The sequence below is a fragment of the Saccoglossus kowalevskii genome, chromosome 13, assembly GCF_978046115.1.
Source record: "Saccoglossus kowalevskii chromosome 13, keSacKowa6.1, whole genome shotgun sequence".
NCBI lineage: Eukaryota > Metazoa > Hemichordata > Enteropneusta > Harrimaniidae > Saccoglossus > Saccoglossus kowalevskii.
Window position 1 is genome coordinate 35,903,981 of NC_140653.1, and position 23,887 is coordinate 35,927,867.

A 23,887-nucleotide genomic window follows, 5' to 3' on the forward strand; every position below is an offset into this window, starting at 1 on the left:
ATTTGATAAAATAATATGGCAGGCTGGTAGCCATTTTCAACCTAAATTTGTTAAATTCTGATATTTATACGTGTCCAGAAATGTTTCTTGGAGATGGAAAGGTCGATTTCATTAAAACTTTGTATCATGATCATGTATATTGGATTACAGGTGCACATCAATTTGTTTGAGATTCAAACAAAAATGGCTGAGTGGTAGCCATTTTGTTAGTCCCCGTTCGGACCGGGGACTTATGGTTTGCCCTGTATGTATGCGTTCGTCCGTCCGTCCGTCTGTGATCACCTGTATCTCGAACATGCATGGACCGATTACGTTCAAACTTCACTCATACATCACACATTATATGAGACATATGCACATGCATTTTTTTTATGATCCGATTAATGTTTGCCGAATAGCGACCATTTTAAGGCCGAAAATGCATTGAAATCACATATTTTCACCATTCCGGACCCGGATCTCAGTTATGCATGGACGGATTTCGTTCAAATTTGGTACATACATTAAACATAATAGGACCTTGATGCACGTCATTTTTTTTCACGGATCAAGTTTGAAATGGCCGACTGGCGGCCATTTTGTTTTAAAGAATTCAGTTCTGGATCCGTATCCAAGACATGTCTGGATTGATCAAGTTCAAACTTCACACATACAAGGTACATCATGTCACAAATATGTATGTGCATTTGTTTCATGATCCGCTTAACAAGAGCTGAATGATGGCCATTTTAAGGCCGAAAATGCATCAAAATCACGTATTTTCACAATTTCGGAACCGGATCTCAGTCATGCATGGATGGACGAAGGCTTATAGATTGGGTTCCGTGCGTGCGTCCGTCCGTCCGTCTTTTACCTCTTATAACTTTGATATGCTCTGTCCAATTTTTTTCCAAGTTGGTGCAAATGTAATTCTCAATGACATACATATGCACGCCAAGTATTTTTTTGATTTGCCAAAGTTTCATTGTGTTTTTCTGTGATTTTCAACGTTTGCCGAAATTTGCCGGAAAAATCCGAGTTTTAACGACATCTCGCAAGAGAACTGGCATACCGTATTGCGCATGCGCTAGTCTAACCGCTGAGGAAATCGCCGTCGATTTCGTCTGAGGATATTGTATTCCGGGACTGTATCTTTCTTTGCACAAGGCTTACATAGATTAAATTCTATCTCAAAGGTAAGAAATTGTGCTTATGGTATTTATTATGAACTTTGATTTATCCTTTTGTGTCCTGACTTTAGTGAGAAACGAGCGATCGCACAGTGTCACATTTTGCCAGAAAAACAGTCCTGCTATTAGTTCAAGAACTGGTTATGAAACGTGTAAATCGAAAGTTTATCTCGTCATTTAGGAGACTTGGGAATAACGTTTGCCATATAAAATGCTGGAATAATAAAAACGTAAAAGTTTAGAACACGCTGATCGTGATTCTGTTATGTACGATTGCTATTTCCGGTGTTCATTGGCAACTGCTAGCAGATTGAAACTTGGTTTCGTGACGACATATTAGACTAGAATTATCGAGAAAACACAAGTCAAGTTCGGCCAACCGTGACTGCTTGAAAGCAATGATGAAATTGAAAAGTACTGTAATTCAATATCAATGAATCTATCAGCACTTTTAAATTACCTTTGAAGTAAATATGGTACCCGAGTGTGTTACTACACTCGTGACCGGGACCTCCATGCTCCATGCGGTGTTGAAGTTTATCGGTAAATCGAATCTCTGTCAACAGAGACACATTTTCCCAATCAGCTATTTATTTCGGTACTGAAGTCAGGGTGGCAATTTCAATGTTTAGCTACCATAATTTATCTCCATTATGAGCAGGAAAATAAATTACGGACCTCGATTGAGATGAATTTAATGGTGGCCATGTTTTTAAGGGATATGTGAAACAATTTTAGGGAGGGGGTCAAATTCACGTAATCCTCAATTTTAATGATGTTGACTTAATAGTCATAATTTTTTTTTTCAAAACTCTGGATATTATTTTGTATATTATTTTAATACAACTACAATATGTTAATTAGTATGCAAATTAATATGCAAATTAGCCAATCTGAGACAATGCAATCCAGTTCAAAGGAAATTTGATATACACTTAGGTTACCTACATGATCACTACTTCTGCTGATTAGTTTTTTATGCACTTCTATCTGCTTTTATATTAAATGTATTTTTTTTGTATTTTTCTCAATAGTTTTTTTTTATTTCTTTTGATAGCTTGACATCCATTTGGTTCAGCTCAAGTGAAATTTTCGGCAAATCCCTGGTCAGATTTTGATGACATTGAAAACATAAGTACTCTGGCTTTTTGCACATTCTTAATATTTTATTTTTGCAGAATCCCGTAAATATTAATTTGACAACTTTGTAGAGTGGAAACCGACTGTTGAATTAGTTCATCCTAGACTTTGGTAGAACATGTTTAAAATAGTACAGTTTGAACTGCAATTTCTTTCTGGCTGGTATAAATTTATTAAGTAATATTTTTTCGTACTAAAAAGACTCAAATATCTTTTTTAATTAAATCTAACAGCCAATGGGAGCACATATGCTACAACCTCTGCTTACTTTGGGCTAAATGTTCTTTTTTCTTTTTTTTTCAGGTGCAGAGCCAGATTTTTTTTCTCAGAAAGCAAAGCCACTGGAACTGCATGTATTACAAAAACATACCGGTACTATTCACTGCGTGTCTGACAATTGTATAAAGTTTCGCAGGTCCTCTTTTTTTTAGTTTGAGAAGTTCTGTCAACCAAAGCATAAATATGTGTTTCTCTGTACATAAAATTTCACACGATTTGTTAATATTAATGTATGATAATAAAAACTTGATAATATTTTTCTGGATTTTTGCACTTTATTTGTATCATTGTCGTATGAGAAGTAATCTTGTCCTTATTAGAGATAAACTAATCCAGGGCCACAAACTAGTTTATCCAAACAGACACAACACTGACTCTACATATTTGCAGATCTGATTTGTATACTTCCTTGTCATTTTACCTGTTGTACTGGTTTGGTGCTATCTGGTTTCCTTGCTGAGAATAATGCTGACCTGGATGGAGAGTGCTATAAACTTGAAAATGCCATAGAAATCATGTTTGCCAATTTATGTCCATGCAACTTTAGAATGACAACTAGCGAAGGCAGTGTCATTCATGACTTGTTCAGATTTAGTACAATGTGTTGTACATATGCAGGTGCATTTCGGTCATGATCTGCTTTGAATGTATATGTCACTCAAATATGAACGGAACGGGGACGTGTCATTGACAATGACTTGTTTTTATTCATGTCTGTACTGATTCCTGACTAATACTACTGCAAGTTTCCAAAAACTTCATTCATCTGTGCAAAGAAAGTTTAATATTTAAATGCCTAAAATCTATTTCGGCTATGATAATTTGATTCTTTACAAGGCAGTTCACTCCATACACACTTGCAGCAAAAGATACAAGTTAGTCCAATGCTTAAACTACATTCAGGATGTCATTTCAGCATTAAAATGTCCATGTTGTATAAATTGCAGTTGAATTTTATGTTTGTTGAATTGCCTAAATAAAAAATCACTAAAAATATCTATTACAATTTATGCATCACCATTTAAAATAAAATGAGATAAAATGTATACTGAAACTTGTTGTTTCGCATTCTGATCCATTTTTCAGTAGTTAAAAAGTGGTTAAATCTTTGTCATTTTAACATACATTTCTCTGATAAAGCTCAAATTATTTGTTTGAATTCAGTATAATGCAGGCATTTGCATGCACATTACTTTTTTCACCCACTGAATCAAATATTTTCTGCAAGAACAGGACACATCACTATAGCCACAAATAATCTCCATCAGTGTTTCATTTAGGGTAAATTGAAATTGAGAGAAGGGAAATTTTCATTTTTTGTTTTTTTCTCAAAAACTGATAACCTTGATACATCATCCCAGGTTTTCAAAATATCGAAATAACTTGGCTCAAATTAGTGTTTTAAAACGCTAGCAGAAAAGACAACTGTCGTTTCGTGGATATTTGCATGTTTATCTTTGGAACGGTTTAAATGATAACATCTTATCTGTATACTCTGTTGTTGACTGATATAACTTTTTAAGCTTTTACTGCTTTTTAATCAACCACTTTCTGACAATTTCTGACCACACGGTCTTGTCCGACTGGAAACCACATTTTAATCGCGTTTTTTTTTTTTGCTCGCGCACTCACTGAAAACAACAGACCGCTCACCCAAACACTGATCACTGGCACATGAGTGGTCGGAATGGTGGTTTTGATAGTAAAGTGAGAAAATACAACTAGTATTATCTATTATTAAATTCTGAATGACACTTCAAATATAATAGTTGTATGACAAGCAACTGAACTGTGACCTCTTGTTACCTGTTTTGGGTGCTTGTATTTTAATGAGACAGTTACGTGAAAAAAACACATACCTACGTAACTCCTTTTGACAGAGCAGAGAAACGAGGAAATGTTAATGATTAATTCCAAAAATAACGATACCAAAACCACGTCGATCCACAGGCTGTCGAACTGGTTAAATCTGACGTTCAATTTTCAAAATTAAGTCACGATCAGTGAATGAGCTCGGTCTATACGTAAAAGTATTCCACAAAAAATATTTTAGACTGAAAAATGGCCACATGCCCTGAAAAAATCCAACAGAGCTTGACATGTATGAATAATTTATTGGACTTCAAAAATAAATTGTCAAATTTAGTTATAGCCATAAATATTTGGTGGTCAGTCGATGAACAATTAGAAAATCATGATTCACACGGAAGTCCTTCAGGGCTCAAAATCATCGACCTCTGGTTTACTTTATTTCACAACTTGCAAAGAAAACTGATTCACCGTGGACTCCAATGTATCTCAGCCTAGTTTTTAGCTCCTGTGAAACGGAGCTTATGTGGTACCGGTGTCTGTGACTCTCTGACTAAAATTTGTTCCACTGATAACTCAAGACCTACAATTTCAATTCAAATGAAATTTGGCACACAGCTAATATATGATGAGTAGATGCGCTGATTAGATTTTGGTGCAATTCCATGCATATTAATTAGTCAATTATTGCATTAATTAGTCCCCGTTCGGACGCAGTATCTGTATCTTAGAAATGCCTGAACCAATCACAATCAAACTTCACACATACATCATACATGATATTATACATATGTACGTCAATTTGTTTCACCATCTGATTTAAGATGGCCGAATGGCGACCATTTTTGTGCTAAAAATCATCAAAATCAAGCATTTCTCGGCTGTTTACAGATCGATTTTGTTCAAACTTAGTATATACATTAGACATTATAAGACCTTGATGCACATCATTTTGTTTTACAATCTGATTCAAGATGGCCGAATGGCGGCCATTTTTGTGTTAAAAAATCCTAAAAATCAAGCATTTCTTGGCTATTTACAGATGAATTTTGTTCAAACTTGGTATATACATTAGACATTATGGGATCTTGATGCAAATCATTTTGTTTTTCAGATACGATTCAAAATGGCCGACTGGCGGTCATTTTGTTTTAATGAATGTGGTTCTCGTGCCATATCTCTGACTTGCTTTCACTGATTATGTTCAAATTTTAAATATTCATTATACATCATGTCATAGATAGACATATATATTGGTTTGATGATCCTATTCAAAATGGCCAAATGGTGGCCATTTTTGTGCTAAAAAATCATCAAATATAAGGCATTTATGGATGGATTTCGTTCAAACTTGGTACATATATTAGACATTACAGGTTCCTAATGCACATTATTTATTTTTCAGATCGGATTCAAAATGGCTGTCTGGCGGCCATTTTGTTTTAATGAATGGGCTACTAGACTCATATCTCAGACTTGTTTTGACTGATTATATTCAAATTTTAAATATTCATTATACATCATGTCATAGATAAACAGATGTATTGATGATCCTATTCAAAATGGCCGAATGGTGGTAATTTTTGTGCTAAAAAAATCATCAAATATCAAGCATTTCTAGCATTTATGGATGGATTTTGTTCAAACTTGGTACATACATTAGACATTACGGGTTCCTGATGCACGTCATTTTATTTTCCAGATTGGATTCAAAATGGCTGACTGGTGGCCATTTTGTTTTAATGATTGGGCTTCTAGAGCCATATCTCTGAAATGATTTGACTGATTATATTCAAATTTATATATTCCTTATACATCATGTTATATATATATATATACATGTATTCAAAATTTTTAATTTTGATTTTGAATGCTGTTCCAGCGCAATATCTCTCAATATGGACAAGTACTTGTTTGACAATCAGATACAAATGTCAATTTTAATGTTAAAAAATCATATTCCTGACATGGTTATATTCCAGCCATATTACTATAAACAAAACTATTTATCTTAAATTTGATAACTAACAGGGACTGTGCCATGCATGGTTTTTTAATTTATAACTTAGAGTCTTTAAAGTTTCTTAACAAATATTTGACTAGAGTGAGTAGCCTAATTTGCATATTGCAATAACGTATTCAGTCGCAAAAAAAAAAACTGGTAATATTTCAATGGAAGGTCTGCAAATTTGCGAATTTTAGTATATAATGATTTATTATATCATGATGGATGTTATTTGAGCAGATACAGCGACTAAAAACATCAAATGTATGCGAGTATGGGGAGTACGCATGCGCAGTTACATGCGCATGCGCAGTTTGACGAATTTCATGAACGCAAGTTCAATTTCACTTTATGCGTCATATTCATCAATAGACAAAATCAAAGACAGATGCCGTACAACTTTCTGTCAATCTTGATTCGTAAATGTGCTGGTTACATGTACAGTGTTCTCCTCCTCCTTTATTCAAGATATAAATTTTCTATTTTACGGATTGAAGCTACACAACGTGACTGAAAGCACTTCCAATGTGATCTAATTTGTAAACAATCTCTTTGCACACGACTCCCAGTGTCTTCTCCTCGAGCAGACAGTAATGTTTCACATTTGTTTTCGTATGGTTTCCATCTTACTCAAATAAAACGAAGCAGTTGATTCCTATTTTACTTAGTGTTTATTCTTGTTTGATATTTTTAAACAAAAATGCACTCATTAAACAAATAGTAAATATGCGAGTTTTTTGTTTTTGCCGAACGAGAACAAGGAAGACAAAATGGCGGTAGTTTTGTGTAGGGTCGATCGCGATCTTCGGTTTGTATCAAAAGCACGTCTCACAAATGAAACATTTTTTTGGGGGGCGATAATTTGATAGCAATTAAACAAATTTCAATCGTTGGCATATGTAAGGGCTGGATCATTTACTTTCAAGGGCTCAAAGTCCGAACGAACATTAAACTACGATGTTTTTATTTATCTGTTCTAGGTATGTTGTACAGACTTTTTAGTTGTACTATTTTGATGATTTAATTTCAAGAATCTGTCAAGGAAACAGTCTGTTGTTACTTTACATGTTCACGTAGGTTTAATTTAGCAGATTTTACTTGTCAGCGAAAATAGCGAAATTTGCCCATTGCGTCAGGAAGATCTATCCCGATTTGCTGCACTGAGGTTAATTGCGTTTTTTATTACTCCATCGCTAATGACACTAATTACCAAGAATTAAAAAAAAACAAGTGAAATTAAGTCGCATTGGGAAAAAAACCCATAAGAAAATCAAAGCAAAAATTATTCAACTGCAGACGAGACAAACCCCGACCTCTAGAAATACCTCATTCATAGAGTGCCTCATTAGTGCCCTTTGTTTACAAGTATAGTGTCCTTGCATGTTTTTCAAAATGACCACATCAAAATCATGTGTTTCCATATATAGTATGTCATAGATTCTCGGACATCTTGATCAATTTTATTGATGGATTGACCTACATGCAATTACATTCACTTATTAGGCAAAGCCTATACCTTTATAATACATGCTCTGATCACACTGGAGCTATTTACAGTTTAACTTTGATTTCTTTTTGAACTGAGGTCAAATCCTATCCGTTTGTCAAAATATACCTATGTTTTTCAGTGAATAATTTTGAAGCCTGTCACAGAGATTGGATGGTACGACGACCCTTCAATTAACGTCAAATAAGCTTTGTTACAACATCATTGATTATCAACAGCACTTTGCAAGAGAACCACACCCACATTTTCAACCATTTTTAGCACAAAAGTTGCCAACAAATGTCAAAAAACTTCATGGATTCGAATAAAATAAAGCTAGCGATTGCTAAGAACGGTTATTAATATATTCCCCAATGCTCTTCGAATTTTGAAGTTGAAGTTGCATCGACTTCAAGGCGGCTGTTTCACCGGGAACAACTCTAGCTCTGTTGTAGTGTCGCGATGTAAAATAAAATATATATTATATTAATGATACTTGTTTAAATATTTGGGGTTTCAGCCCACAAATTACGAAACATGATCCCCATTAACTACAGTCAATGTTTGTCCTGTCTCGGCTGATTGTGTTGAATGCCGGACGTCGCCCATCCTAAACTCAGTATGGAGAAACCAATGGGGATCGATATTCAAAACAAATTATTGGGACACGGTCGACAGACATTCCAAACAATCGTTTTAGTTTCCTATCCTCAGCAGTGGTTTCAATCCATTCACTTTACGTTTTTTCTCTTACAAAATAATATACACGCTTTGTTTGGAGTTTGAAGTAATGAATGTTGTCATAACAAATTATACTCACTAATGACTAAGAAAGAATGTAACATCGATGTAGCAGTGTCAAAAACTGTGAAAAACAAATTTTCATACCTTACCCAGAAATTGTTTGTGTTTGACTTTTGTGGTGATTGAAATGAACTCTATTTTATTTGCCCTTCTTCTCAGCGCAAAACCAATATTTGTCTTCGATTTTAACATTTTATGATCGAAACATATTAAAAATTGGTGGGTGGTTTTTATGGATGCTCTTTTCGATCGCTTTGAAATGAAAATGTATGGTAATCATGCAGTGCTAAAATAATCATTTATATACAAAAATTAAAGCATTGTTTTATACTTTTGCATCGAATAAAGTCTTTAGTTGAATTGTTGAATTGTTATGAACCCCCAAGAATATCACAGGTTTCTCGATCAACCTAGTTAACATGTACAACGCCATTTTGACAAGATTTTTGACTCCCGTGTGCGAAGTACAAAAAGGGAGTCTTTGCAGTTAGTGTGTCTGTCTGTGTGTCTGTTTCGTCGATATCTCAAGAACCAATGTTCGGATTTCAATGAAACTTGGTATATAGCTTGTCTGGGGCAATGCGCAGATTTGATTAGTTTTTGGTTGACATCCATGCATATTAATGAGCTCATCTGCATAATAATGTGTGAATTTTAAGCTATTTCAGTTATATCTCAAAAAGCATTAAAACGATTTTTATGTAACTTGGTAAGAATTTTACTAATGATTGGCTGCTGCAATTCATTGTTGTATTTTACATTTTAATTAAAATTTAGCATTTTTTATGTATTTTTTTATTATTTTTTTTTTAAGTTTGTTATGCCCAATTGCATGAATACAACTAATAGGAATCGGTGAGTGGTGTAATTTGCATAATGATGCGCATGCGTATTCTATGATTTATGACCAGCAATTTATGATGGTGTCGGCCATTTTGTTATTTCCAGTGTGTTGTACAAAAACGAAGCAAGCGCTCGGGAGATGAAATGTATCAGTTTACATTATGAAAAGGTCTAAGAAATTACATGTATGATTTTTTATTATCGTATAAGTAAATAAATAAATAAGTAATTGAACAAATGTATAACCTCAATGACTGTGAAACGAATTACTGTGCAAGCTAGTTTACATTCACGTGTGGTGTACAATTACATTCAAGCCACGGAACATTGAACCCTGTGTGAGCCCAGTCAAGAAAATAATGAATGTGAGATTCATCATCGCCAAAACCATGGCAGTGTTGAAGATATGAAAATGGTTGGTAGGTTCGATTTCATGGTTAAATGTTGTGTAAATTCGTTGTACTTGTGAACCCTGATTTATCACCGTACTATTGAACGCGAGAACAAATATGGTGACCTCCAGCATCAATGTAGTTGTATCAAGTCGCTGCCGTAAGGAGATATTTCCTTTGTATCGCTTACCAACATTGTATTGTACTTCTTTCCTTTATTTTCCTTTACACATTTGGAAACTTGCATGGTGCACTTTCACCCCCACCTTCCCCAAATTGCAAAGCTATAATGTCGATTAGTAGGTATAGGATGTCTATGTGTGTTGATGACTACGTCGTTGTGTAAGGGCTTCTCGTACGTAAAATGGGGCACATTTCCAGTAAAAATATCTATTTACACAAGGCTGACAAAATTCGCCTACATGTGTAAATTCATTGAAATGTAAATTGAAAATGAAGAACATTTCTTCATGGAATGTCTGAGGTACCAAACGGAAAGACAAAAGCTATTTAATAATATTCAGTATTCCAGAAGAATTGAAAAGTGATAACCAGATATTTAAATATATTATGAGTTCAAGAGAAGACGTACTAATAAGACAAGTTGGTGAATACTTATACAAAATATTTGAAATCAGAAATATCAATAACTGACATTTTACTTTTACTTTAATTTTATATGTATTGTACTTTATTACTAACATTTTATTGCTGTTCAACCAATGGAAATTATTTCTAAGGATGCAATAAATTCATTATTACATTATTATTACATGTTGGGCTTTGGAGAAAAAAAACTGAATTTTAATTTCATAAACAAATGGGATAATTGCCAATTATCATATAATACTGGTTAAATAAAATCGAAATAACAGTGGATAGCTCCCGTAGGGGGCGTCCTTCCCCTGTCATCTGATTTGCATACTTCCATTTTTAACCACGAGATTGATTCACGGTTGAAATTTGGGCTTGCCAAAATATCATTGTTTTTGCGGTGGAAATACATTGTTACCACCCATCAACACAGCCACCGAACTATTAGTGTGTCAGGAAGCTCTTGTGGACATCAAGAACTTCGTACTTAGTCACCTTGAGTAAAAAATTGTAGTTTTAGTAACGAAACTCAAAAGCCCGCCTTCAGTTTCAAGATGGCGGAAAATATGGATACCGGAGAGTTGAACACCGTTCATCCCAGCACTTCGGATTCAAACACTTTCGGACGAAAGTGTGAAGAGTGCCATATATCGATGCTCACTTACGATGATCACCGTATTTGCATTCCATGTGGCAGAAAATGTAATGGGCACATCAACTGCGGTGTTTGCTTCGCCTGGCCGTTAGAAACTTGGAACTGGGATTCCCGCCTACGCAAGTCAACGGGAAAATCAGGAAAGAAGAAATCCAAAAAACGTCATTTGGAGGAGTCTTCGGTTTCATTGGTACCTACCAACGCTGAGGACGAACTATTGGCAGACGAACCCAACCAAAAACGTCCAAAGGAGACTGACAATGAGCAAAGTGTTATAGCTCATTTACAGAACAAGGTGGATCTACTGACCAGAAAAATTAAAGTTTTGGAAAACCCAGTAGACGAAGAGGTACCACCAAAAGCATGGAGTGTCAGCGCTCTCCAGGCGGAAAAGAAAAAATCCTACACAACAGTGGTGCGAGAAAATGTTGAAGACCCACTGGCTGAGGCAGGCGTGATTTTTTCTACTGAAGATGCTACAAGCAACGCGGGGGAGGCCGGCTCGTCGAAAACCACAACAGCAAGGAGGACCCCGAATTCAAAATCCGCTCCGATGCTATCACGAAAGGTGCGGTTATGGTCAAGAAAATCTTACCTCTACCGATTCCACCGATGGCGGACGCCCCACGTTTCTCGATCGGTTTGTCTACACTGCCGAAAAAGGACACTTTTGCGACTTCAGCAATGCTACCATGGTCTCCCCGACTGACACAGGGCGCTGCTATAACACAACGCGTGATCGGAGGAGGCAAATGGGATCGTGACGTTACCGAGAAAACCGCTACAGCCACCAAGGACGACTTCTTGGGGACTAACCGGGACGATTGGAGCAGACGGTACCAAAAAGTTATACCGCCCGCTGATGAGTGGAAAACACCGGTCGGTACCGACGCCAGCCTGCACGAACGACCTCTCGGCGTACAACCACCAGAACTGGAGCCATGCGTCCGGGAAATGGTCGCCGAAGGAAGTATAACGAAACATCCACTCGGCAAACCACAAGTTTACATCCCGTATTACGTGTCCCAGTCAACGCTATGTAGATTGGAAAACAACGTTTGGGACACTTCTCTTGCATTAAGCCATAGAGAATTTTTCACTACTACTACACAAATTCAGTTAGCGAAATTCAAAACAGGCAACATCACCAAGGATGCAGAACTGTTTAGCACATTAGAGCCGCTGTTGGTCGCGACTAACGTCGTGGACGCTGACATAATACAGAGTCATCTCCAGTTACGAGCGACTATTCAACACTCTCGCCGTGCAGCAGTTTGGTCCGCTATGCTAAAGACAGCCGCCAACGCTGAAATCAAGAACGAATTGGCGACGATCAATTTCAGAGGGACCAACTTATTCGACGGAAAACTCAGCGCTGTGAATTCTAAGTTGAATGAGAAAGCAGCGGCAAAAGTTAACCGTGTGATGATCGAAGGCGCCTTTAAAGCCAAGCAAGCCGCTAATAACAAGCAGAGCATCGCGACCAAGGCGAAGCCAGTTAACCAAGCTACTACGGGTCAGCCCAAGGGAAACGCAAAGGCAAACCCGAATCAGGCAAAAGGAAAAAGTGGAAACCAGCAGCGACAGAATAAACAATTCTCGAAACAGACTGGTAACACTAAAAAGTCTTCCTGACTATACGTCAGCAAATATGGTAATGTATCAAAACAAGGTGCGATTAAACATGCCAAATATGACTCAAGTCTCCGAGTATTTTTGTCAAACAAATCAAACCACAGATCCCCTTACACATATACCACTTGCATTAAACGATTCGGTTCAGTGCCCAGGTCGGCGGGAACCAAGTCGTGCAAAACATCGTGCATTAAGCGATTTTGTTCAGTGCCCAGGATGGCGGGAACTCAATCGTGCACAACAAAAACACGGTCGGCCGCACCTCAGGTCGGTGGGCGATCGTATAAACAAACAACCGGCCGAATGCGTGGACCTAGGGAGAATGACGCATCGACCGGTGAAAAAACAGAAACCCGTAAGGCAGAGTCCCTACTTCCCCTCCAGGTTGGAAAAAAAGGGGGGGAAGGACGTTAAACAGGGATATAACGCCGCATTCACTCCAGGGGGAAATGGAGAAATCGGCGATGTCAATGTATACCGCCACAAGCGACCGAGGGTTGGTGAGTCCCTCGACGCCGGTGGCACTGCGTCTGCAGAAATGTATTCCCCGGTGGAAAGAAACTATAAACGATCCGTATGTGATATCGATAATAACACACGGGTATCGAATACCGTTGATAAAAGAACCGAAATGCAAAAAAAAAAAAAAGAACATGTATTTCGGGGAAACCGGGCTCTACTCAGTCAACAATACTGAAAGAAAGCATGGAAATACTACTCGAAAAAAAGGTAATTCAGCGGGTACAAAACCCGAAAAATTCTTTCATCTCGAGGTTATTTCCCGTCAAGAAATCCAACGGTGGGTACAGGCTGGTGCTGGATTTAAAGGAGTTGAACAAATTTGTGAAGAAAGAAACGTTCAAAATGTTAACTCCGGCACTAGTGAGAGCGTCAATTCAAAAAGGGGACTGGATGACGTCCCTCGACTTGACCGACGCTTACCTGCACATACCAATACACACAGAAAGCAGGCGCTTGTTACGATTCGTGGTGAGCGGCGTAACGTATCAGTACACCGTCCTACCTTTCGGCCTGACGTCAGCCCCACTTCTGTTTACAAAAGTTCTACGCACAGTGGTGGCGTTACTGCACAAGAACGCAGCAGACGTCAACCCCTACTTAGACGACTGGCTGATAAAAAGTCAAAATCGGAACCTGATTTGTCAATCAACCGAGCGGACTGTCAGTCTACTGCTAAAGCTAGGTTTTCTGATAAATATGGAAAAATCAGAATTAATACCGACGCAGAAAATAGTCTTTCTGGGCATGGAACTGGATGCGGAGAAAGGCATGATCCGACCAGCCCAGCACAGAATCGACAATGTACAAAAAATGATACAATCATTTCTAAAACAAAAACAAGCCACACTACGCCAGGTAATGCGACTAGTGGGGATGTTAACTTCGATGAGGGGCTTAGTACCAAGAGCGGCGCTACAGTCCAGACCGATTCAACGCCTAGTGTTAGACGCACAGTTAAAAATGCGACTATCAAAGGACGGGATAAAATACGAAAAACCGGTACTGTTCACACCGGCCTTTCTGGAATCACTTCCGTGGTGGGGCAACCTCAAGAACCTCACGGCGGGGATTCCCATGGACAAGGCGAAACCGACAGTAACGTTGGTGACGGACGCATCCATGACGGGCTGGGGAGGGCACTGCATGGACGGGATTGCACACGGTCAGTGGAACGAAAAACAAAGGAAATTTCACATAAACCGACTGGAAATGCTAGCGGTGCAGTTCTCCCTGCAATCCTTCAAAAAAGCGGTAAAAAACCGGGCCGTGTTAATAAGATCCGACAATCAGACTGTAGTAGCTTACCTCAACAAGGAAGGGGGAACGAAATCACAGTCGTTAAACGACCATGCTGTAGCAGTGCTAAAGTGGTGTGCACAAAACAAAGTCGAGCTGATGTGCAAACATATACCGGGAGTCCAAAACGGTGTAGCGGACTCGCTATCCCGGGGGAAACCCTACGACGACACAGAATGGGAGCTGTCACAGACGGCAGTAAACCTAGTGTTCGACATGTGGGGGAAAAACCCCAGGTAGATCTGTTTGCAACACCGGAAAACAAAAAAACGTCCCGTTTTTGTGACGCGTTATCCGGACAAACAGTCACTGACGTGGGACGCACTTCAGATGGAGTGGGGCGGAATGTTCAGTTACGCATTCCCACCATTTCCATTGATCCACCGAACGTTACAAAAACTGGAACAATCGGAGAACTCGCACATGATTCTAGTGGCACCGAACTGGCCGTCTCAGACTTGGTTTCCGTTACTGCTGTCTCTGCTAACGGACCATCCGAGAAGCCTGCCACAAGAAATCACGTTGACACAACCCGGCGGTTATACACCAACCAACCTGGAGCTGTACCAACTTCACGTGTGGAAACTATCCAGCAATTTAGAATTGCGCAAGGGTTTTCAAGCCAAGTGTCGCAAACAACGACGGCCGGGCTTAGGGATTCCTCAAATGGATTGTATCAATACCACTGGGAAAAATTTCGTAATTGGTGTCTTGCAGGGGATATACATCCACTCTATCCCTCTTTGCCCCAAGTAGCGGAGTTTTTTTCTTATTTGATCAACGAAAAAAAGTTGAAACCGGGGACAGTAGAAAACTATAAATCGGCGATCAACTCTGTACTCAAACTGAGCCTAGGCAAAAACATTTCGGATGACCCGACAATCTCCGATCTGTTCAAGGGCTTTATTACACAGGCGGGCCCCATTGAGAGGTACAAAGCACCTGCATGGAGCTTGTCAGTAGTCCTTGAAGCGCTACGACAATTCCCATACGAACCGAAGGAATTGGCGTCACTACAGGACTGGACAAAAAAGACTGTTTTTCTACTAGCACTCGCTTCAGGGAGGCGAGTTAGCGAAATACACGCTCTGTCATTTGAAGACAATTTTACGGTGTTTTATCCCGATAAAGCGATTTTAATGACATCAGTAAAATTCAGAGGAAAAAATCAGAAACTGCACGAGACGGCGACTCCGATCGTTATCCCGGCACTGAGCAATATTTCCAATGAAAAACAAGACAGAATTCTTTGTCCGGTACGTGCGCTAGCTTATTATAAGAAACGTACTTCCGGGGTCAGAAGGGGTCAAAGGTCGATGTTCGTTTGTTACCAAAAAGGTAAACAAAGCTCAGCGGCGTCGAAATTCATGTTAGCGAGATGGGTAAAAGAGACAGTTTACCACGCTTATAGTGATAAGTATTTGAGCACAGAGGCAGGCAAAGTCACTGCCAAGATGCATGACTTAAGAGGCATAGGTAATACACTGGCATTTGCTAGCGGAGCTTCTTTAGCCCAGGTGCTAGCAGCCGGGTCCTGGAAAACTAGCAACACTTTTCTCTCTTATTACCTGAAAGACCTAGCGGCCGAGTCACAGGGCCTACACTCGTTAGGCTACCTAGTGACAGGCCAAGTTGTAACGAAACAATAGGGCATGTAACTTCCCGCAACTGCAAGAATTATTCAGTTAGCGGGAGTTATACAGTTAGGGGGATGGAATTTTTTCAATTCCATAATCAGGTGGGGTAGTATTTATCTGCCAAGAGATATTCTCTGGTAATCTGTCCCATTTGTTTATGAAATTAATATTTCATTAACCAAAGGGGTTAGTATGCAATACTCTGTAATAAACTTTTAAAACTAGCGCCGAAGGCGCATATTAGTTTTTATGTTTATATAAGAGATTGCATACTTACCTTCCCACCCAAAACCACCCCAGATAAATAGCTACGAATCAATATCGTGGTCAAAAAGATCTGGAAGTATGCAAATCAGATGACAGGGGAAGGACGCCCCCTACGGGAGCTATCCACTGTTATTTCGATTTTATTTAACCAGTATTATATGATAATTGGCAATTATCCCATTTGTTTATGAAATTAAAATTTCATTAACCAAAGGTAAGTATGCAATCTCTTATATAAACATAAAAACTAATATGCGCCTTCGGCGCTAGTTTTAAAAGTTTTTGGCGTTCCCAGGCCATCAGTACGGTGTGCTTGCCGTGGTGAAGTGAATTATAAACAAGTTAGCTGTTGAATGAAAGGTGTGAAAACGTGCTAACTTTGTGATCTTTGAAGCTTATTAGTTGTCTGAGGTTTAAGGCAGTACTCTGCAAGACATCTGGGAACTATGTCCGTTATATGCAGTTCATCTGATCACTGCGGCCGCTGAAGCCTGGCAGTTGGCGGCTATATACAGGGTACTTTACATGTAAATTTCGTAGGGACTGTTTGGTTGCGACCGCTATACGCAGGTAGTCGCTGTATAAAGGTGGTCGTTAACGCAGGTTTGACTGTATCGCTTTGCATGACGGCAAATTTGCTGATTTTAATGAATATTCTGACACTATTGTAATCCGTCTGACTTCCTGACTCCCTCAGCCTGAGTGTCAATGGTATTTTTATCTGCAATGCAGTCGAGACAAAAGAACGCTATTCGTTTCCAGACCAGGTATAGAGGGACTGTGCTTGGGTGGACATCTGTCAGATTCGTTCATTTTTGATGATACCTTCAATTCTTTATTTTTGCCAAATATTTTTGTCATTTTTAGTAAAAAATGCTTTGATATGTAATATTTAAGGGGTGATCTCATGTTCAAACACCTGGGTCAAACCTGTGTTAATCTGGCCTGCCCTTTCCAGCTCTGTTCAGACCTACTGGACCTTCAATATGCAGATTTACAGTAGGTCTGAATCTCACTGCCTCATTAACATCTCAATAACACCTCCACTGAAAACAGGTTTAGATTAGGGGAACCTGGGTTTGTGTTACAATACAGTTTCAAGAAGAAGATTCAAAAGAGCTTTCAGTAGGAAAAAAAAATAAAATGCATACTATGGAGCTTCATGTTCATATTGAGTGTTATATATTTTGAAGTGCTATAAAGAATTCCAGCATCGATTTTTTTTCTTTGCTAGTCATGTAAATGCTATCTACAAATCTATCTACATCATGTCGTTTATTATAAGTGTGCTGAAAATGACTTTTATTTATTTCTGTGATTGGTAGAAATCTCAGTTTCCCACAACTTACATTGTGATACAAGTGAATACAATTGTTATTGTGGATAATTTGTCAATCTATCTGCAATTCAATCAAGTGATGTCATAGACCCTCTTTTGTGATATATATGGTGAATTATGTTTGAAACAGAACAGGGGGAAAATGCAATAGAATTTTAATGAACAGCTTCTTAGGATGAATTGAATTACTTATGTTATTGTTATATTTATTGTTTATACATGTAGCTAACTGGTACATTTTGTCCTCAACAAGTACAGTCAGTTTAGTGCCCATGTCAGTTCATAAAGTCATAGAACAAGTTTTTGGTTAAATTTGTAATGTCTGCAAGACTGTGAATTAGCAAAATATGATGAAATTAATTTCAATAATGGCAGCATTTTTTTCTGCGAAGGAGTCTCTATTGCTATGTCAAAAATAAAGTCAGCTGTAACGCTACGACCACCATAACATTGTCAGCAGACGGCATTTCCGGTGAAATTACGGGTATTTACTGCTGCCGCTGACAAAATGCACACATTTGAAATCCCCAGTTAATTAAAAATAAACAATTATTTTAGAAAGTACATCGAATTGAGGTCCAAGGTCCTTGCTTGAACATGCATATACCATTTTTCTACAGATTTGTAACATGGTTGAGCATGCAGAATTGCATTATTTGATTCAAAATGGCCAACTGGTGGAGATTTTCAGCTCCGCTGTTGACTTTGTCGAGTGGAGCTTATCATATGAGTGATTGTCCGTAGCCGTCGTCCGTGTCAATGTTTTACTTTTTCGACTTCTTCTTGAAAACTACAAGCCTATATGCTTTGATACTTGGTGTATATGTACCTTGGGTAGACCTCTCTTAGATTTGTTCATTTCACTATGATATCTTCAATTGTCTAATTTTGGTGAATATTTTTGTCATTTTTGTTAAAAACCGCTAGTCCAATTGCTTTGATATTATATATAGGTACTACATGTAAACCTCTCTCAGATTTGTTCATTTTGTGATGATATCTTTAATTCTACAATTTTGGTGAATATTTTTTGTCGTTTTTGCTAAAAAGTGATATTTTCGACTTCTTGTTGAAAACCACAAGTCCGATTGCTTTGATACTATACCTATTGTTCATTTTCTAATGATATCACATGTGTAATCTTAAACTCATTGAAAGTCCAAAACCACGGCCACTGCATGATGCATGCATGGCTTTATTTTTGTCCACAAAGGGCAATTTTCAAGTTAAGGTGGGACACAGTTCGGGGGATTGTTATGGTTTACATGTACTCACTATTTATACATAAAGATTTGCGTTTAATAGAGACTGAGTGTATGAATTTTGCTGCCCTGTCTCAATAACATTCTTTCATTTTCTTTTTACAGGCAACGTCAACACATAATTAAGATGCATATAAGAAAATTTATATTGTTGTTAGGCTGCATACTTTGTGCAGTAGTACAATTTGGTGAGTCTTCCACTGCTACTGCTGGTGCTGTTACAGATGAATCAGATTCTGCGTCTACAGAGTCAGATGTAACTGAATCACCAGGTAAATTCTCACATTCCTTGCTTTTCGTTAAAAAAAATAAGGCATTTTAGCATTATTGCCAACATGGTAGACATGGGTTGAAACTTAAACAAATGCATGGTTGTCTAAAAAGAAAACCACTCAGAAAACTGCATAGTTGCGTGTCCACATGAGTTTTTAAGTTATAAAGTTTTTGTGTACTTTGAATATTATTGAAGGCAAATGTTGTCATCTTTCACAAAATAAACCTGAATAATTTGTGGCACCTAGAATTAAGACATGTTAGTGATTTCTGTATTTATACTCTCACGGTTGACTCATTGGGCAACCAGTTTCCTGCATTAGTTGCCTCCAAGACAAAATGGACAACCAGGAACTGCCAATTTCGACCGTATGCAAGGGTAGATTGACCAGTATGTATTAATATAAATCTTTTTCATAAAGTGGGCATACTTCCAAAATCAACATATCACATGTTTACAAATGAGTCCAAGATAAGAGAATCAAAATTTTGAATTTAGATCACTGATAGACCATAGCATAGAGGTAATTGTTGCATTGGGCTCATGATCAGTGCACCAGAGTTCAAATCCTAACCTGGTTGAACACTAAGAATTTAGCCCTCTATGGTGCTAATCTGAATGAACTAAGCAATTTGGCACTGGTGAACAACCCCCTAATTATAACCTTTATGCGCAGGTACTCTGCATATTACACACTCCTGTATATTTGAATATGTTCAAACTACAAGTCCCCATCAGTTTACAGTTATGTATTGCATTTCACCTAATAGTGCAATAAATCTGCAAGTCTACCACAGTGCTGCCATTTTCATAACTTGGGGGGCATAAATATTGCAAATGATTGAGTTTTGATAGAAATGTTGCTTTTTGAGAACAAGTGTACTATGTATGACATCTAATGTTTTTGTAATCAATAATTTTTTGCACTAAAAATATGACCAGTTCAAAATTTCAACATATTTGTGTATTCTGAAAACTTTTGAAATTTTATTTTACGGTACATTTTAAGATAAAAGGCTTCCTGTGGCAGAGGTACTACTGTGTAAAGTGCAGGTGTCTATAGGAGAAATACTTTGTGCTGAACTGTGAGGGCATCATTCTACTTCTACCCAAGTTGCAAGAACAGAGTTGCTCACATATATATTATGTTTTGTTACAGAAGTTACAGACACTATTTCTGGATGTATAAAACTTGCAAGCTTCTGCAGTTGGATCACTTTGCTCATGGTTATGCTAGTTTACATAACTAATTAGTTCTTTGGATGCCAGTTAAAAATAGGAGAGATTTGCAAGGTTTTTTTTTTTACAAATCATGGAAAACCATCAAACTTATATTCCAAAACCTTGATCGTTTTTTAACCCATGCTAAGAAGAGTGGCTCATAGAATATTGGAAGTATTCATTATGATGGCATTTCAACACGAAGATTCTGATATATCTGTCACTACAATTACATACACGCGTGTGTATATGCACTACAACTGACTGAATTTACGACTATCCACCAATGACAGCCACCATGATTCTTAAGATGATTTGGCACAAAGGTGGATAATTGGAAAGATTGGTGTTTGCAAGCCTGAAAAATTGTGTCATATGAACTTAGTTTGGTAAAAATAAAGATTACTGGCATATTTATACAAGACTGTTGTATTGAAGTGTTCAGTCACTTTATTATATTTTGTTTGGTAGCCTTTAATGTACGAAGTATTATTACACATCCTTCACTAGCCGTTTGTGTGTTGTAATTTGCAGTATACAAATTGTTAGATCCAACCACTTACCACATCAATGTCTAGACTTGCTGGCAATGTAGCTGCAGGAAGTTACTCTGCAACACAGACAGTTTATTGCAGCAATCAGAAAGATTGGGTTCGTTGCACAAAATTACTGCAAGAACTACATGCATCAGTGGGGGAAAGGTACAACTAACAGTCATCAGAGGGGTAGCTTATTGAGATTGGAAGTATGTGATATTTATCGGCCAATCTACCTTATGTAGGATGTCACACCACTGACCAGAAAGCAAACAATTTCATGGGGGGGGGGGGGGGGTGTCTTCTCCCCAGGAATTTAAACCACTGTGGCAGACTAACTTGCATATCATTTACATAATAGAAATTGACCAAACCACATTTACACCCACACAACACACATTTTCAAAAACAAAGTGGCACATATTTATTTGCTTCGAACAGTGTTGTTATAAACACTTCTTTTGGGCACTTTCGTAATATTAATAAGCTGTCACAGTGCACATTTTTTTAGTGGAGACAAAATATTAGGTTTCATGACTTAGAAAATATTAAAATGAAACATTCTCGAAATGCAAATGCTGCAGACTAAAAACAAACAAATCGAAAAAGGTTAAATGAAATGCATTTGAAACGTTTCAGCCAGGAATATGTTCACAACTTCATGATCTCATTTACTACAAAAATATTTAGTACATAAATATTTGGCAGATTGCTGGTTATTATTTGGACCATCAGCTTCTACAACGTTTACAGTAATGAACGAACAAATAGCACTTCCAAACTATCAAAGTTATGACGCAATACAACTTACTTTTTGATGTTATACACCGATTATACCAATATTTCCTCTTAGTCATGATGCCATGCAAAAAATGTTAATTCTCTTTTTAGTCCCCGCTCGGACAAAGTCCAGAAACTGGGACTTATCAATCGGTCTCCATCCGTCCATAGTCTTATTTCAGAATCCTTTGAACCTATTCTGTTCATTCTTCGCATGTGCCTAGTACTTTATGTGGTACATATGCACATGCAGTGGTTTAGCGGTTCGATTCAAAATGGCCAACTGGCAGCCATTTTGTTTTTTGAAAATGTTGCATTTTGGACATGCTTTGTCAGTTTTCATTCAAACTTGGTACATAGATTATACATGTTAGGATACATGTCCATGACCTTTCACAATTGGATCAAAGATGGCCGACTGGCAGGCATCTTGTTTTGTTTTTTTAAATGTGGCATTTTGGACATGCTTTTTCAATTTTTATTCAAATTTGGCACAACCCTTATTACATGTTAAGATACATGTCCATTTGTTTTAAAATCTGATCAAGGATGGCCGCTTGACAGCCATCTGAATTTTTGGCCTTACCACTATTTCCTAGATTCATGTACCATTTTCATTTGGCACGTACATCATACATGTTACTTTGTTTCATAGTCGGATCAAAGATGCCCGAATAATGGCATTTTTTACTTTTGGCCATATAACTATCTGTCACCCATGTATCATTTTCATTGATATTTAGCAGGTCATAAATGTATATTTAATATAACAAGCACAAAGAGAACTTTCAAAAATTTAACGGGGACTGTCATTTTCAACGACTTGTTTGATATGAAATAAAAGTAAAATTTGACTTGGTTTTATCGGGAGCAATTACTGTTGATCACTCCGCCACTATGTTTGTGACGCATTAGTTGATCAGCAAGTGTCCTTTGACCTGATGGGTCAAAAACACCAATAACCAATCAAAATGCCGCACTAGTAGAACCCAATGTTTTCCAAATGGTAGTGATCATAAAAATTTCATTGCGGAAGTAAAGCGATGTTGTAGCAAGATGTGTTAGTATGGATTTCAGATGAAAACTACATGATGGTTTTCGAAGGAGTTAATAAACAATTAATAAAAGGTAAAATAGGTCTTGAAAGAGTTTTACATGATGCAATAATCACGCAGTAAACGTTTTTTTCTCCCTCGAGTAGGGTAAACTGATTGTGAACTGTGCTTTGCCCATATTATATTGAGGTGGAATTGGTTTCAAAAAAATTTTAGCTTTCAATTTACAGACTGCTAACAAAGAGGTGGTAATTTTACAAAATTGACTTGTATTGTTCACAAGCCACTACCACATCATCCGACTGTCTCGTTTACAAATTATCCACGACTGGCAGGATGCGCGTCTGTTGGTACATAATTATAATATCAGACAATAGTCCGAGTCAGAAGCATTTCTGTGGTGATCGCTAATTTTGAGTGCCCGTATGCATTTCGTACTACAATCAATTAAAGATATTAGAAAATGAACAATATGTATAGTATCAAAGCAACAGGACTTGCCTTGCCTTTCTTTTTTTTCAACAAGAATTCAATAATATCACTTCAGGTTTGTAGTTTTCAATAAGTCGTCGAAAAAGTAAAACATTGACGACCAACAATTACTCGTATGATAATCTCCGCTCGACAGCCAAGCTGAAAAGAAAAAGCACTGTGGTGGTGGTGGTGGTGTCAGATGAGTGTGACGGGACCTCCAAGCAGTTTACATTTTAGGGGGGGCACATGTATTCTAGTTACTTTCGACGATATTGGTTTTTGTTAAATTAAATTCACTGGGAATTCCACAGATATTATCAACTCTGCACTTTTTAACTATATGCAGATTTGTATCAAGCGGGCGAAGACGAGTTCGCAGCAAACTTCACCCATGGCTAACAAATTTCTGATCT

At 37.7% G+C, this 23,887-nt stretch overlaps 1 long non-coding RNA gene across 1 annotated transcript; it reads left to right on the forward strand.

Annotated features, from left to right (window-relative positions):
• The first annotated feature begins 1,074 nt into the window (after positions 1 to 1,074).
• Positions 1,075 to 2,845, forward strand: LOC144360744 (uncharacterized). The gene is made up of 2 exons (XR_013422300.2): positions 1,075 to 1,175; positions 2,613 to 2,845. It is a non-coding gene; the product is annotated as an uncharacterized LOC144360744 (long non-coding RNA).
• The last annotated feature ends 21,042 nt before the right edge of the window (positions 2,846 to 23,887 follow it).